Raw genomic sequence first — 15,238 nt, forward strand, 5'->3', positions numbered from 1 at the left:
TTGAAGATCATTTGACAGCCGTCTCCAGGAGAGCTTTCCACCAGGTTCGCCTGGTGCGCCAGTTGTGCCCCTTTCTAGACCGGGATGCCTTATGCACGGTCACTCATGCCCTCGTGACGTCTCGTCTGGATTACTGCAATGCTCTCTACATGGGGCTCCCCTTGAGGGGCATCCGGAGGCTTCAGTTAGTCCAGAATGCGGCTGCGCGGGTGATAGAGGGAGCCCCTCATGGCTCCCGTGTGACACCTATCCTGCGCAGACTGCACTGGCTACCTGTGGCCTTCCGGGTGCGCTTCAAGGTTTTGGTAACCATCTTTAAAGCGCTCCATGGCATAGGGCCGGGTTACTTACGGGACCACCTACTGTTACCGAATACCTCTCACCGACCCGTGCGCTCTCACAGAGAGGGACTCCTCAGGGTGCCGTCAGCTAGGCAGTGCTGTCTGGCGACACCCAGGGGAAGGGCCTTCTCTGTGGGGGCTCCCACCCTCTGGAACGAACTCCCTCCAGGACTTCATCAACTTCCGGACCTCCGAACCTTCCGTCGCGAGCTTAAAACTCACTTATTCATCTGCGCAGGACTGGATTAGATTTTAAATTTACTGGTTCTAATGGGTTTTATCATTTATATTGTTTTTTAATAATTCGGCTATGTAGAATAAGTTTTTTAATTGTTATTTTAGTCTGTATTCATATGTACTTTTTACTTGCCTGTGAACCGCCCTGAGTCCCTAGGGAGATAGGGCGGTATATAAATGTGAAAATAAATAAATAAATAAATGGTAAGGAAGTGGTAGAGGGAAATCTGAAACCCCAGCTAACCATCACAGGGAACCTTCAGACAGGGAAGGAATAAAGGAATGTGAGGGTGGAACCAAGTGATAATGGGAAGAAGACGTGGTGGCACGGGCAGGGAGAACAGAGTTTAAAACTGCCCGATCAGAAGAAGGGAGGCATAAGTGTAGAAGATGAAAGTCAATAGTAGTGGTGTCAGGGGCAATTCTTTTTTGGATTCCACGGAGAACCCATGATAAATTTAGTAGTGGGACCTAAGGAAGAGGAAGTGGTGTTTTTAATTGACACCAGGGCAGTGTGCTTTGATATCAGTATTAACTGGAGAGATGAGATTAAGTGGACAAAGCATTAGAATACACTTAATTAGTGAAAGGAGTAGGAAAATCACTCCTGATAGAATAGAAGGGGTGGCATCTCAGCCTTTACCTAAAAACAAGCAAGAACTAAGGAAATTCTTAGGTTTGGTTGGATACTGCAGACTCTGGATTGATTGATGGGTATGCTGATCTCACCAAATCTCGGTATGCAAAGTTAATGCAATCTGAACCTTGGAATTTGAAATGGGAGGGATACGAAAAAGAAAGCTTTGAAAATTTGAAACAAGCTTTAACCAAGGCTCCTGTATTAAGTTTACCAAATTTGGAAAAATCATTTCATCTGTTTGTAAACACAGAGAATGGAATGGCACAAGGGGTGTTGGCTCAAGACTGGGCAGGACAAAAGAAGCCTGTGGCATTCTTCTCAAAAATAATGGATCCAGTAATAAGGGGATGGCCAATATATATTCAAGTAATTGGTCTAAGAAAGTAGGAAATTGACCTTTGGGAGAGCTCTCATTGTGAGTATCCCATCTAAAATATGATGCATCAGACAGATTGGGTTTTAATTACAGATCACAATTTGAATCCAGCATAGTTCTTAGCCAACACCAGATCAATGGATCAGTATGGGTTAGATAATTATTGTTCTAAAGTAATGAACTTACAAACTAAAATAAGGCCTGAACTGGAGGAAAAACCCCTGGAGAAAGGAGATAAACTGGCATACTAAAGAGATCCTGGAAGCAGGGGGTTTGCTTCAAAATTGGTCTGCTTAAACTTGTAAATTGTATGCACTAAATCAAACTCTTATGTATTTTGGAGGGGAAAATTGGGACAATATACACAGATTCCAGATGTGCATTTGAGATAGTGTATGTCTTTGGCCAATGATGATGATGATGATGATGATGATGATGATGATGATGATGATGATGATGATGATAATAATAATAATAATAATAATAATAATAATAATAATAATAATAATAATAATAATAATAGGAAGAAAAAGTGGCTTCTCCCAGATGGGAGGCAAGTAATACGTAAACCAATAGCACCAGAATAAATAGAAAAACTTCATAAAGGGACTCATTGGGGAATTCAAGCTATTGTAGATGAACTTTTAAAATGCTATGGTTGTATTGGAATATATCCTGTAGCAAAGTCAATTATAGACAAATGTTTAATGTATTCAAGTGGATTTTACAGAATTACCAAAAGTGGGGAGAGTAAAATATTTATTGGTCATAGTGGACCACCTCACAGGGTGGGTTGAAGATTTTCCCTGCAGTAATGCTACAGCAGCAGTGGTGTCAAGAGTTTTGTTACACTCAACCTAGAAAGAATATTGGATTATCGCTATATGAATTGTTGTTTGGAGTAGCTTTCACTCCAGGAAGCATATGCATGGATTCCCTGAAAACCAGAGACGGAGTGTTGAAAACATGTGCATAAACTGTCCAGATATTTTGATTTTCTTAGGAAAAAGGACTATTGGCTCAAACACCACCTTTGGAGTTTCCAGTCCACAAATTCCACCACGGTGATTGGATGCTGATCTGGAGCTGGAAGAAGGAGAAGTTAACCCCGAAGTGGGAGGGACCATTCCAAGTACTACTCACTTCCAAAACTGCAGTCCAGACAGCCGAGAAGGGTTGGACTCACAGACCCATGCCAGCCCCAGAGAGAGGTGGGAGGTGGAGTCTCACCAAGGAGACCCACTGAAGATAAAGTTCGAAGGACTTAATGTATCAATAGTCGATCTGCTCGAAAGAAGGAGGGGTAATAGAGACATAAGAATCAAAACTTTGCAATTTTTTCTATCCAGAACTGTATAGTTGTTTATGTTTCTGCCTCAACCAAAAGAAACAAAGAGTGAGAAAATCCACTACCTCCTGGATGTGCTGGTTTTGCAGGTGCCTTTGTGGGTGGTGTTGTTGTTCTCACTGTATTGATTGTGTTCTGTGTACAGGGTGTAAAATAGAGTGTGATATTAAGATCATAGAAGATGTATTGGCATATTACAAGGTGGTACATGTGGGGAAGCCTTCTTATTATACTCTTAAAACCTGCCCAACCATTAGAGCCATGTATGCAATGCGTAAAAATGACAAAGAGAGAGGGGAAGATTGAGAACACAATGATATATCACACTATGATTCCTGATTGTTTGCAGACTGACTTAACAGATTACATACAAAATGAAACTCAATACAAACGCTGCAACTCCAGTACAGGGATAGAATGTTATGACCCAAAAGCAATAGGACCAGTAACAGCAAGAATGTGATTATATGCTTATAAAGGAGGGGGAAAATGAATTTTAAATGTTCTCTTTAAGCCAAAGCAGACAAGGTTATATAGCTCATAATGAAACTAGGGGTGAAACTAGTGTGGGTGGGTGTTTTGATGCATGCCAAGCCATTAATAATGGACAAGGATCCAATAACTTGTTTGGGGTAAGATGTGGAAACTTGGAGTGGGAAAGAAGTTATATGAAAGAAAGGAAGTATCTACTTCAGAGAGTGTCTACATTAAGCACAGGACAGGTAGCTTTTGCTCCAAGCTATGATTACTGGTACACTACTACAGTCCCAAATGAGAGAAGTATAGGCCCAAAAGCAATGAACATCAGTATGGGTAGTACCAGAACTGATTGTACTCAAGGAAACTGTAACCCCATTTGTATATATACAAATCAATCACTAGAACAAGGAATCCAATATAAAGAATTTGGAATAGGAATAGATGGAACCGGAAAGGATCCATGGGGGTGGCTAGTATTAAAATTAGAAACAACCAAGGTAAAACCAATACGTAAAAGTATCTTTTGGTCATATTACCAGGAATTCAAGAAATTAGAATTACCTGAATTTCCTAAGAAAGCAGTGAATATGTTTGTGCAACTGGCTGAAGAAATTGCTAAGACTTTAAAAGTAAGCAATTGTTTTGTGTGTGGAGGAACAAATATGGGAGAACAATGGCCATGGGAAGCTCAAGAATTGAAACATGATATTGTGATAAATATGTGGAAAAATAAAACTCTCAATTTCACAAAAGGAAAAGAGGGGACCTGGGCATTAACTACAAATTTAGTAGGGAAAGTATGTTATGAAAGAAAAAGGAAAAATAGGAGAAAGCAGTAGGGGACATGATTTGCTTGATTGTATGGAACAACAACAGTTGGTGGGGGGAAGTGGAATATCAAAGGAGGAGATATTAAGTGAAATAACTGAGATGGCTTATTTAAAGGATCCTGAAAATGATACCCTGAACTGGATACCCCCGAAAGGTATGTATTGGATATGTGGAAAATATGCCTATGGGTATCTACCCAAGGGGTGGTACGGATCATGCATCCTAGGAATAATAAAGCCAAGTTTTTTTCTCCTCCCCATTGAACAGAAACAATTGTTAGGACTAACTGTGTATGATGATTTATCAGATAAAGTCCAAGCAAAAAGAGCCTTACAACCAAGCTATATAAAAATCAGAAGTTGGAAGGGTGATGATTGGACTCCAGAGAGGATCATCCACTATTATGGACCTGCTACATGGATGGAAGATGGCAGCTTAGGTACCAGAGAGCCCATTTATATTTTAAACAGAGTAATTCGGCTGCAAGCAGTGCTCAAAGTAATTACCAATGACACTGTAAGTACTATGACACATTTAGCAAAGGAAAGTGTAAAATCTTGAACCTACATCATGCAAAATTGATTAGCCTTGGATTACTTATTAGCCCAGGAAGGAGGTGTGTGTGGAAAATTTAATTTGAGTAATTGCTGCATTGAAATAGATGAGAGTGGAAAGGTAGTAAAGGAAATTACAGATAAGATGATAAAATTAGCTCATGTCCCAGTCCAAACCTGGAGAGGATTGACCTTAGATGGGGTAAATAACTGGTTCGGAGGATGGTTTGCAAATTGGAAAGAATTAGCAAAATTCGCAATATTAGGATTCTTGGCTACTATGTTTTTACCATGTTTGATTCCTCTCATACAAATGATAATAAAACGAACAATGAAAAGCATGACTTTAATAACAACTTCAATAAAGAGTGGAAGGAAAGAAACAATGTTAATAAAGAAGGTAGGAAAACAGGGGTTGGGGAAAGAAGATTCAGAATATAAAAACTTGCTTCCACAGGCATCTAAAGAGAATTTAGGGAGTTATGAATTATTAAAAGTATAAAAAAATAATTCAGGTAGAAGAGAAAAAGAATGGAATTAAAGGAAATAAATAAAGGTTATTCTTTTATAAATTGTAATAAATGCAATACAAAAGTGTGAGACTATCTGTTTGCTGTTTTCTGACTATGCAAAGAGACTACAATTGGTAGAGACAGTGTATTATGACTTGATAAGAGCTCCCCAGGAGACAAAAATTTATGCCTGAGCCAAAAATCCTATCAGTAGAGAGGAATATCGGCCCAAGGTGAAAATTACAAGTAAATAAGAAAAGATATTGGAGGATGGACGGAAATTGTCAAGATTAAAAGTGTAAAACAACTAAAAGGACAAAGGGGGCAATGGGGGAATTTCTTAGGCATGGCATGCATTGTGTAGGAGTATAAAATGTGTAGCTTGAAAACTGCTTCTTGCGCTCTTTGAACTCAATCCATTTGGGAAGAGTCTAAGAAGTCGCGCTTGCAACCGTTTCTTTTCTTTTTCTTTTTTTAATATTTTTTTACAATAAATCTTTGATTTTGTTAATCAGACTTGTCTTGGAGTTGTGAGTATCAAATTTGGGTTTTTAAATCTCACACAAGTAGCAAATGTCTTCATAGAAATTGAGTTTTGCTAATTCTAAACAAATGCAAACATTACTTTTCTTATAGTGAGTCATTTTTTCAGCACTGATTTTTTATTCTTTTTCTTCTCTCTAGATTGTGAAAGCCTTCTATTATTGGAAAGAGAAGTATAGTGTCATTCATAGAGATGTGAAGCCTTCCAATATTTTGTTGGATGAGAGGGGACAAATCAGGTTGTGTGATTTTGGGATCAGTGGGAGGCTGGTAGATTCAAAAGCAAAAAGTATGCTGGTTGTGCAGCATATATGGCGGTAAGGATCAGAAAAATATTTAGGGAATATCTTCAGGGATCTTGCTGTAATTTTATAATCTTATTATAGTGTGCTCAATTTGTTTGCCATACCAATTCCTTAATAGGCTTTCTTTTTAACAGTATTCTGGGCCAGGCCCATTTAGATTATATTGGTATATCTCTGCCTGAGGATGTCCCCTTGGAATCAAAATCACACATCTGATGTGCGATTCACAGCACATCTATACAGAGTTGCCATTAGAATATGGCCTAAGATTTTGAAAATATACTGGTACTATTATGCAATTGTAGTTCCATTGTTTATTTTGTTTCTATAACTGAGGGTTGTTTCCTAAGTGCAGGTAAGAAATAGCAGTCAGTTGTTCTTTTAATGGCTTTTTTTTTTTTAGTTCTTAATCTAAAAGAATAGATCCTCATGATCCTTCAAAACCCAATTATGATATCCGTACAGATATGTGGAGCCTGGGCATTTCCCTGGTAAGTTAAAACTCTCTTGATTGTTTTTTTGATATGGCAAATGGGCAATCCATAGCTTGCAGGCTGCCCGCGTTCCTCAAAGGTCTTCTCTGAAGCCCATGTAAATGCCAAAGCTCTTTAATTAAGCCTTGTTAGATTTTCAGCATGCTTAAATAATTTTTCATTTGCGCAATTATTTTTTAAGCGAAGTTAAAAGTATCTTAGAAGAAAGCTGAATTTAAGATTAACATTACATAACAGTTTTATGACTTAGGATGGTTGTGACAGTATTATGAGATTCAGTGATATTGTAGGATTTCAGCCAGTTTGATGGAAGAGATGCCTCAATCATCATGTGAAGAGGCCTGAAAGCAGCCTGCTTAGCATATAAGATATCCCAGTGAAACAGCAAATGATATTTTTTAAAAATACCTTATGACAGTGAACTGAAACTGATCCTATTAAATGATACTGCAAGAGAGGGTGACATTTTTTGCTAACTTGTTTTAACTTTGAATACTTGGCATTTCTTCTTACTTCACATTCCAATGCAGGTTGAGTTAGCTACAGGTCAGTTTCCATACAAGAACTGCAAAACAGATTTTGAGGTCCTCACCAAGGTTTTGCAGGAAGATCCTACTCTTCTCCCAAATAACACAGGATTTTCTGTGGAATTCCAGTCCTTTGTAAAAAACTGGTGAGTAAATTGTCCCAATAACAATTTACAGCGAGTAGTCACTAATTTCTGGAGGCAATGGTTAGAATTAATAATATGTGGAAAATGGGCCCACTCCAGCCCCATCAGGACCCAGAAAGTTTACATTCTCTGTCACAGTATTGCCCTTTGGAATAGTAACTCCAAGAGATATGAATGATTTCCATCCTGATGATGTTCTAAAAGTCCTCAAGGACCTGACTGTGTTCCCAGGCCTTGGGGTTGGGTGGTAGTTGAGCCCCTGTAGATTGCTTTTTGTTGTCATGCATGTTTTTCTCTTCTGGATATCTATGTTAATTTTTATTGTTTCTCGCATGGTGTACATCTGGGCCTCTGGTGGCTCAGACTGGTAAGACAGTCTGTTATTAACAGCAGCTGCTTGCAATTACTGCAGGTTCAAGTCCCAACAGGCCCAAGGTTGACTCAGCCTTCCATCCTTTATAAGGTAGGTAAAATGAGGACCCAGATTGTTGGGGGCAATAAGTTGACTTTGTACATAATATACAAATGGATGAAGACTATTGCTTGACATAGTGTAAGCCACCCTGAGTCTTCGGAGAAGGGCGGGATATAAAATGCAAATAAAATAAAAATAAAAATAAATAAATCACCAAGAATTGTTTGGAATAGAATAGAGCAAACTTAATTATATATAATAAATCAAAAGATCACTGACACAGTTTTATTTGGTCAGACTGGTGATGTGCTTTTGTGAAAAGGTGAAGTCAAGCATCTTTGTCATTTTTCCGTAAAATTAAATTTCATCTCAACCTTCCAGCTCACTTTGCACAAATTTTGAGCCTTTCCATAAATTTCTGTTCTCTTTTCTCAATCTGTTCATGGCTCCTGCTTTTTTCCCTTGGCCTGTGTCTTGGCTAATTGCAGAATAAGGAGGGACTCCTTCATTGAGCTGAAAACGACAACCAGAGGGTAGATGTGGAAATTGGGATTGGGCTGGGCCAGGATAATGATGGATTTCATTCTATTAACTAGCAAACTTAGAGGGGAATAACTTACATAAATATGAAATATTGGTGCTAAAGAATTATTGTTAAGTAAAATTCAGTTGGAAAATGTGGTTTCTGTAAAGTCCTCAGAGTTCAACACGTCTCTAGCCTGACAACAGCCAGGCGTGTTCTGATTGGTTAAGACGCGCCTGAAGAAAAGCGGGAGTTTTGGAGTCCGGTCGTTGGTGTAGCTCCCTCTGGCACCCGGTATATAAGAGCTGTCAAAGGTTTCCTGTCAGAAGTTCTCTTACTTTTAGCCACGGTTGGCTCTAATAAAAGTATTGCAGCAATTCCTGCCTGGACTATTTCTAGTCACTACTTCGTAAGACTTAATAGTTTCAATATGTGGTTTTTTCTTGTAGCCTTACTAAAGATCACAGGAAGAGACTAAAAGTACAACAAGGTACTTGTGAGTATACAAAATTTCATGTGAATATGAATGGTTATATAGTAGCTATAGGGGGGTTTCTGTCAACTTTAATCTTAAAATAATTTGCACCTGGCACATAATTTTGTGGTTTGTTTTTTATCATCATCATCATCATCATCATCATCATTTTTATACACTCATAAACACACATACTCACAGTTTCCTAAAGCAGAGAAGTTCTATAGAGCTGATTTTTTTTTCATGACCATCCATTTGTTTTTGCTTGTATTCAGCATCAATGTGTGTCTATTTGTACGTTTTCAAACATAGTTGTTTCTGACAAAGTTGACCTTAGTTAATCTAGGCCCAGCAGAATACTTTTCTAGATTTTGGGAGGTTTCTCCCTCCTCTTCCCAAGTCCTACTTAGGGTTGCTCTCTCAGACTTTTAGGAACAGAAGGGAAAAATACTCCATTCCATCCGCTTGTTTACAGGAACACAACTTCATCAAGCGTTACAAGACACTGAAAGTGGATGTGGCATCCTGGTTTAAAGATGTCATGGCTAAGACAGAGTCACCCCACACAAGCAGTATCCTCGGCCAGCATCACCTGCCCTTCTTCACCAGGTAGCCATGTAGTGTGGCTGCTGTAACAGAGAAGGGGTCCTTGGCTGCCAGATCTTAAAACAGAGAGCATCGCAACAAGCACCAGCCTTCATTAGAACAGCCCTCCATGGCATGCATTATTTGCTTCACCTGCTCAGTCAACCCTGACCATTTTGTCCTCTTCTACTTTTACTTGGCTTTTACTTGGCTGTTAACCGCCCTGAATCCTTCGGGAGAAGGGCGATATACAAATTAAATTATTATTATTATTATTATTATTATTATTATTATTATTATTATTGTTGTTGTTGTTGTTGTTGTTGTTGTTGTTGTTGTTGTTGTTGTTGTTGTTGTTATTATTATTATTATTATTATTATTATTATTATTATTATTATTATTATTATTCAGTATTGCCAGGAAGAGATGGGTCCTAGGTCTGGTCTTCCTGGAATGTGGTTACGTTTCAGGTCCTTTGGCATTCCAGGCACCGCACCAGGCAGCCCAGATGTACAATGCTTTGGACGAGAAAGTACTTCCTCTGCTTGTATATTTCTGGGATTTGAGCATCCGCCATCGGGGTTGCCACCAGTGACAGCGTTGCTCCCTGCTTGTCTCTCTTTACTGTGACCAGAGGCTTGAGGATATGCAACAGTGACGCTTGCTCACACACTGTGAACAGCCACAAAACACAAAAAGGGAAATAGAAAAGATATTTTTTTTTACAAGTTATTTATTAAGTTTGGACTTCTGGTGCTGTGGGCTGCCTGCTGCCCCTGTTCACCAGTCTTTGCGTTATTACATGTCCTTTATTTGTTTGGGGTTTTTTTCCCTCTGTGTTTTTGGATTTGTATTTGCTAAAGAAAAATGGGGGCTGGGATAGAGGAATTGCTGCTGCTTTGCTGAGCTTAGCAGTTGCAGTTGTCTTGGTTTTGTTTGTTCTTAGGACTTGCAGGTGGGGAAAGGAAATGTGTGCTAGATTCTTGCCCAAGAATTACTCAATTAAAGTAAAAATATTCCCCTCTTTGGTTCTTTTTGATCTCAGGGTTCCTCTTTTGAGTGTGAACAAACTTTTGTCATTGGTGTTTTATTACCAAAGTGCATGTTTTGTGCTAGGATAAATGCTTTTTCATTTTCTTCCAGTATTTAAGAAGAGGAAAAGCAATAAAGCCATTAAAAAGAGACTCATCCCAAATTATCTCTAATAGAAAAAAAATGTTATTTTTAAAAAAATAACATTTGATAGCCACTAATTTATGGCCTCTGATCTGTTTGACACTGATTGGTTTAGCGTCTTAACTAGTAGCAAAGATGTTTTTCCAGCTGAGGAGCAATCAGTTTGCTCCATGAAATCACAGGCTTGGAACAGCAACATCTGTATGAATGCTCAATCTGCAAGCATAGATGTGGTCCTAAACAAGGAGGTTCAGTAAACAGAGGAAGTACTATTCTCTTTTATTTCAGAATCGAGCTTCTTTTTTTTGTAACACTTTCCAAAGGATAAAAGAAAAAAGAGACAGGATCCAGTCATTTAAAATCCAAAGACCCTTTTTAAACTGGCCAGTGCTAACAAGTTGATGTAGGCATGCCAGAGGAACTAAGGTCATATCAAAATAACAGAGTTAGAAGGGACTTTGGAGGTCTTCTAGTCCAACCCCCTGCCCAGGTAGAAAATCCTACACCATTTCAGACAAATGGTTATCCAACATTTTCTTAAAAATTTTCAGTGTTGGAGCATTCACAACTTCTGCAGGCAATTTATTCCACTGATTAATTGTTGTAACTGTCAGGAAATTTTTCCTTAGTTCTAAGTTCCTTCTCTCCTTGATTAGTTTCCACCCATTGTTTCTTGTTCTACCCTCAGGTGCTTTGGAGAATAGTTTGACTCCCTCTTCTTTGTGGCAACCCCTGAGGTATTGGAACACTGCTATCATGTCTCTCCTAGTCCTTCTTTTCATTAAACTAGACATACAGAGTTCTTGCAACCGTTCTTCATATGTTTTAGCCTCTAGTCCCCTAATCATTTTTGCTGCTCTTCTCTGCACTCTTTCTAGAGTCTCAACATCTTTTTTACATCATGGTGTCCAAAACTGAATGCATTATTCCAAGTGTGGCCTTACCAAGGCATTATAAAGTGGTATTAACACTTCACATGTTCTTAATTCTATCCCTCTGTTCATGCAGCCCAGAACTGTGATGGCTTTTTTGGCAGCTGCTGCACACTGCTGGCTCATATCTAAATGGTTATCCACTAGGACTCCAAGATCCCTCTCACAGTTACTACAATTGAGCAAGGTGCCACATATATGGTACCTGTGCATTTTGTTTTGTTTTTTGCCTAAATGTAGAACCTTACTTTTTTCACTGTTGAATTTCATTTTGTTAGATAGTGCCCAATGTTTCAGTCTGTCAAGATCCTTCTGTATCTTGAGCCTGTCTTCTGGTGTATTGGCTATTCCTGCCAGCTTGGTGTCATCTGCAAATTTGATGAGTTCCCCATCTATCCCCTTGTCCAAATCATTGATGAAGATGTTGAAGAGTACTGGGCCTAAAACAGAGCCTTGGGGTACTCCACTGCATACTTCCCTCCATTGAGGACTACATGTTGAGTGTGATTGGTCAGCCAGTTGCGAATCCATCTGGTGGTGGTGCTGTCTAACCCACATTTTTTCTACTTTATCTAGTAGTAGGTTATGGTCTACTTTATCAAATGCTTTACTGGAGTCCAAGTAAATTATATTGAAAGTATTCGTCTGATCCACTAATTTTGTCACTTTGTCAAAGAATGCAATAAGATTAGTCTGGCATGATCTGTTTTTGATGGCTTTTGGTTATTACTTTGTTTGCTTCTAGGTGTTCGGTGATTCATTGCTTGATTATCTTTTCCAGAATCTTCCCTGGTATTGAGGTCAGGCTGATGGATCTGTTTTTTTCTTTTTCTTTTTTGAAGATGGGAACTACATCAGCTCTTTTCCAGTCCTCTGGCAGTTCCCCTGTGCTCCAGGATCTTTGAAAGATATAGTTCAGTGGTTCTGAGATCTTGTCTGCCAGTTCCTTCAGAACCTTGGGGTGTAATCCATCTGGTCCTGGTGATTTGAACTCGTCTAGGGCAGACAGGTGTTCACTTACCGAATTTTCCCCTATTTTAACTTGTGTTCCTAATCTGTTTTCTGTGGTGCTGTTTTTGATCGGTTGGATTGTTTTTTCCTTTTGTGTAAAAGACAGATGCAAAAAATGAGTTAAGTAGATCTGCTTTCTGCCTGTTGCTTGTCACCTTCTTGCCACTTTCTCCCAGCAATGGGCCAATTGTTTCTTTGACTTTTTTCTTGTTTTTAACATGTTGGAAGAAGCTTTTTTTTTTTGTTATTTTTTACTTTTCTTGCTAGCCTTTGTTCATTGTGAGCCTTAGCTTTCCTCACTTCATCTTTACAGGCTTGGGCTATTTGCCGATATTCTGCCTTAGTTATTTGCCCCTCTTTCCACTTTTAATACTTGTCCTTTTTGTCTTTCAATTTGTCAGATAGTTCTTTATGCATCCATGCTGGTTTCTTTTGAAATCTATTATTTTTCTTCTTCATTGGTATTGTGCTAGACTGCGCTTTTATAATCTCACTTTTCAAAATTTCCCAAGCTTCTTGAGTTGTTTTCCCTTTGAGGATTCTCATCCATGGAATCCTTCTCAAGGTCTCTCTAAGTTTATTGAAATTCACTCTCTTAAAGTCCAAGACTCTAGTTTGACTTTGATCTACTACTTGTATTTGCTTAATGTCGAATTCCAATATTACGTGATCACTTGCTCCCAAGGTTCCTGTAGTTTCAACACCTTCTATCATTTCATCTCTGTTAGTGAGAATTAAGTCCAATGTGGCTGATCCCCTTGTTGCCTTCTCTACTTTTTGGGAAACAAAGTTGTCTGCTAGGTTTGTTAGGAACCTGTTGGATCTTCCACTTGGTGCAGAGTTTGTCTCCCAGTTGATGTCAGGGTACATAAAATCCCCCATTACTACTATACATACCTTAGTTAGCTGACTAGCAAAAAGTTCATCTACTTCCTCTGTTTGTTTGGTTGGATGGTCTGTAGTATAGGCCAAATGGCAATATCATTTTCCCCCCCTTTAATATTGACCAAAATGCATTCAAGATAATTTTCATCATTGTTGTGCTGTATTTCTGTAGAGATGTAGTTATTTCTTATATATAGTGCAACTCTACCTCCTTTTTAATTTGGTCTATTTCTTTTAAATAATTTATATCCCTCTAGCTGTATGTTCCATTTGTGGGTTTCATCCCACCAAGTTTCCGTAATGGCAACAATATCATATCTGCCCTCATTTACTTAATCTCAATCATTAATTTTGTTTTGTAATTAGCAGGCAGTTGGAGCCATCTGAAACTTTGGAAATGAAAGTTGGCCAGAGTGTTTGGGAAGTGACTGAGGAAGTTATTTTCAGGCAGTTCCAAATTGTATTTTTTCCAAGGTTCTGGAGGTTTTGTCTTCTGAGCTTGCAGTCTTGTGCTGGAGCTCGTGGGACACATATTTGTCTTCATTCAGGAAAGAGAATTGTTTGTACAAGATGTAGATCACCTGTTCAGATGACTGGCTTATGCAACTCAAACCTCTAGATGCTGTCCTGAAGATGAGATTTCTTCCTGCTTTCTCCTACTAGCAAAAGCTTGGCTATTATGGCAGAGGAGAGGCCAGAAAAGGCCCCACACAGTTTTATCCTCATCAGGAGGCTTTAGTTGTGGAGGGCTGGAAAGGAAGTGCATTGGTAATTATTGCTATTCCAGATACATCCAGCCTGGTATCACCCTGAGATAATATGTTTCTTATTCATTACATCGTGACCATTTTGCAAAAGAAACCATTGCATTTAAAAGACTGAAGGAGCCAGGGACAGAACCAGTGGAGGAAAAAGCTTTAGTAGAGCCATATGTTCAAATTTGGCATGTGGAGGACTTGGTTATTAGAGACAGGTTGAAATGAAATCAGATAGGCCTTGCTGAGGTTTTCTCAGAGAAGATGAATGTGCAAAGTTTGCTGGAAAATATATGAATAATATGCATGTTATACGAATGCAGTGCTTTTCAAAACAAATCCTAACCATTTGCAAAGTGTCAAAGAACTTGGAGAGGAAACAGAATTGCAGGATCCAATCTGGATCGGTCACCGGGACCAGAGGTTTTGTCTTCTGAGCTTTCAGACTTGTGCTGGAGCTCGTGGGACACATATATTTGTCTTCATTCAGGAAAGAGAATTGTTTGTACAAGATGTAGATCACCTGTTCAGATGACTGGCTTATGATTACTGCATCGTATAGCACACTAATATTCTACCAGCTTTAATTTTGATTATTAAGGTATTTTTCAGAAATTGAAAAAAGGCAATTTGTCTTACACATCTTACAAGGCATAGGATTTGTGCAAGGAAGAATTATGTTTTGAATGTGTTATGTGAAAACATATGAGAGAAGATAGGAAGTGAAGGAAGGAAGGGAGAAGTGAAGAGCCAGCAAGAATAAGGCAGTGAGCTGAAAGAGAATTTATGACTTAAGAAACAAGTTGGCAATAAGGAATGTTTATTAGGAACTTTTATAGAAATTCAGTAGGTGAAACCAGAAGAAGGGTGTGTGAAAAAAAATGAGGAAGAGCTCATTAGGGAGAAAATGCTTAGCTTTCAAGATGAATTTCTTTAACAAGTTTATTTAGATTCACTTCAGTGGTGAATTTTTTATTTTATTCATTAAGGCAACTTCTCAAAACCTCTTTCAATTCAAAAACATTCTCTGAAAGATACTTTGGGCCAATTTGGAAATATATCCTATGTCCAAATTGAGTCATAATAATTTTGGCAAAATATATCCTGCTAAATCACAGTCAAGAGATCAAAAAACAAATATTGGCT

At 38.6% G+C, this 15,238-nt stretch overlaps 1 pseudogene; it reads left to right on the forward strand.

Moving 5' to 3' along the window:
* The window catches only part of LOC131198175 (dual specificity mitogen-activated protein kinase kinase 7-like), a 35,644-nt pseudogene that overhangs the window by 6,999 nt on the left and 13,407 nt on the right, over nt 1-15,238 (forward strand).

The sequence above is a fragment of the Ahaetulla prasina genome, chromosome 4 (genome assembly GCF_028640845.1).
Source record: "Ahaetulla prasina isolate Xishuangbanna chromosome 4, ASM2864084v1, whole genome shotgun sequence".
Taxonomy (NCBI): Eukaryota; Metazoa; Chordata; class Lepidosauria; order Squamata; family Colubridae; genus Ahaetulla; species Ahaetulla prasina.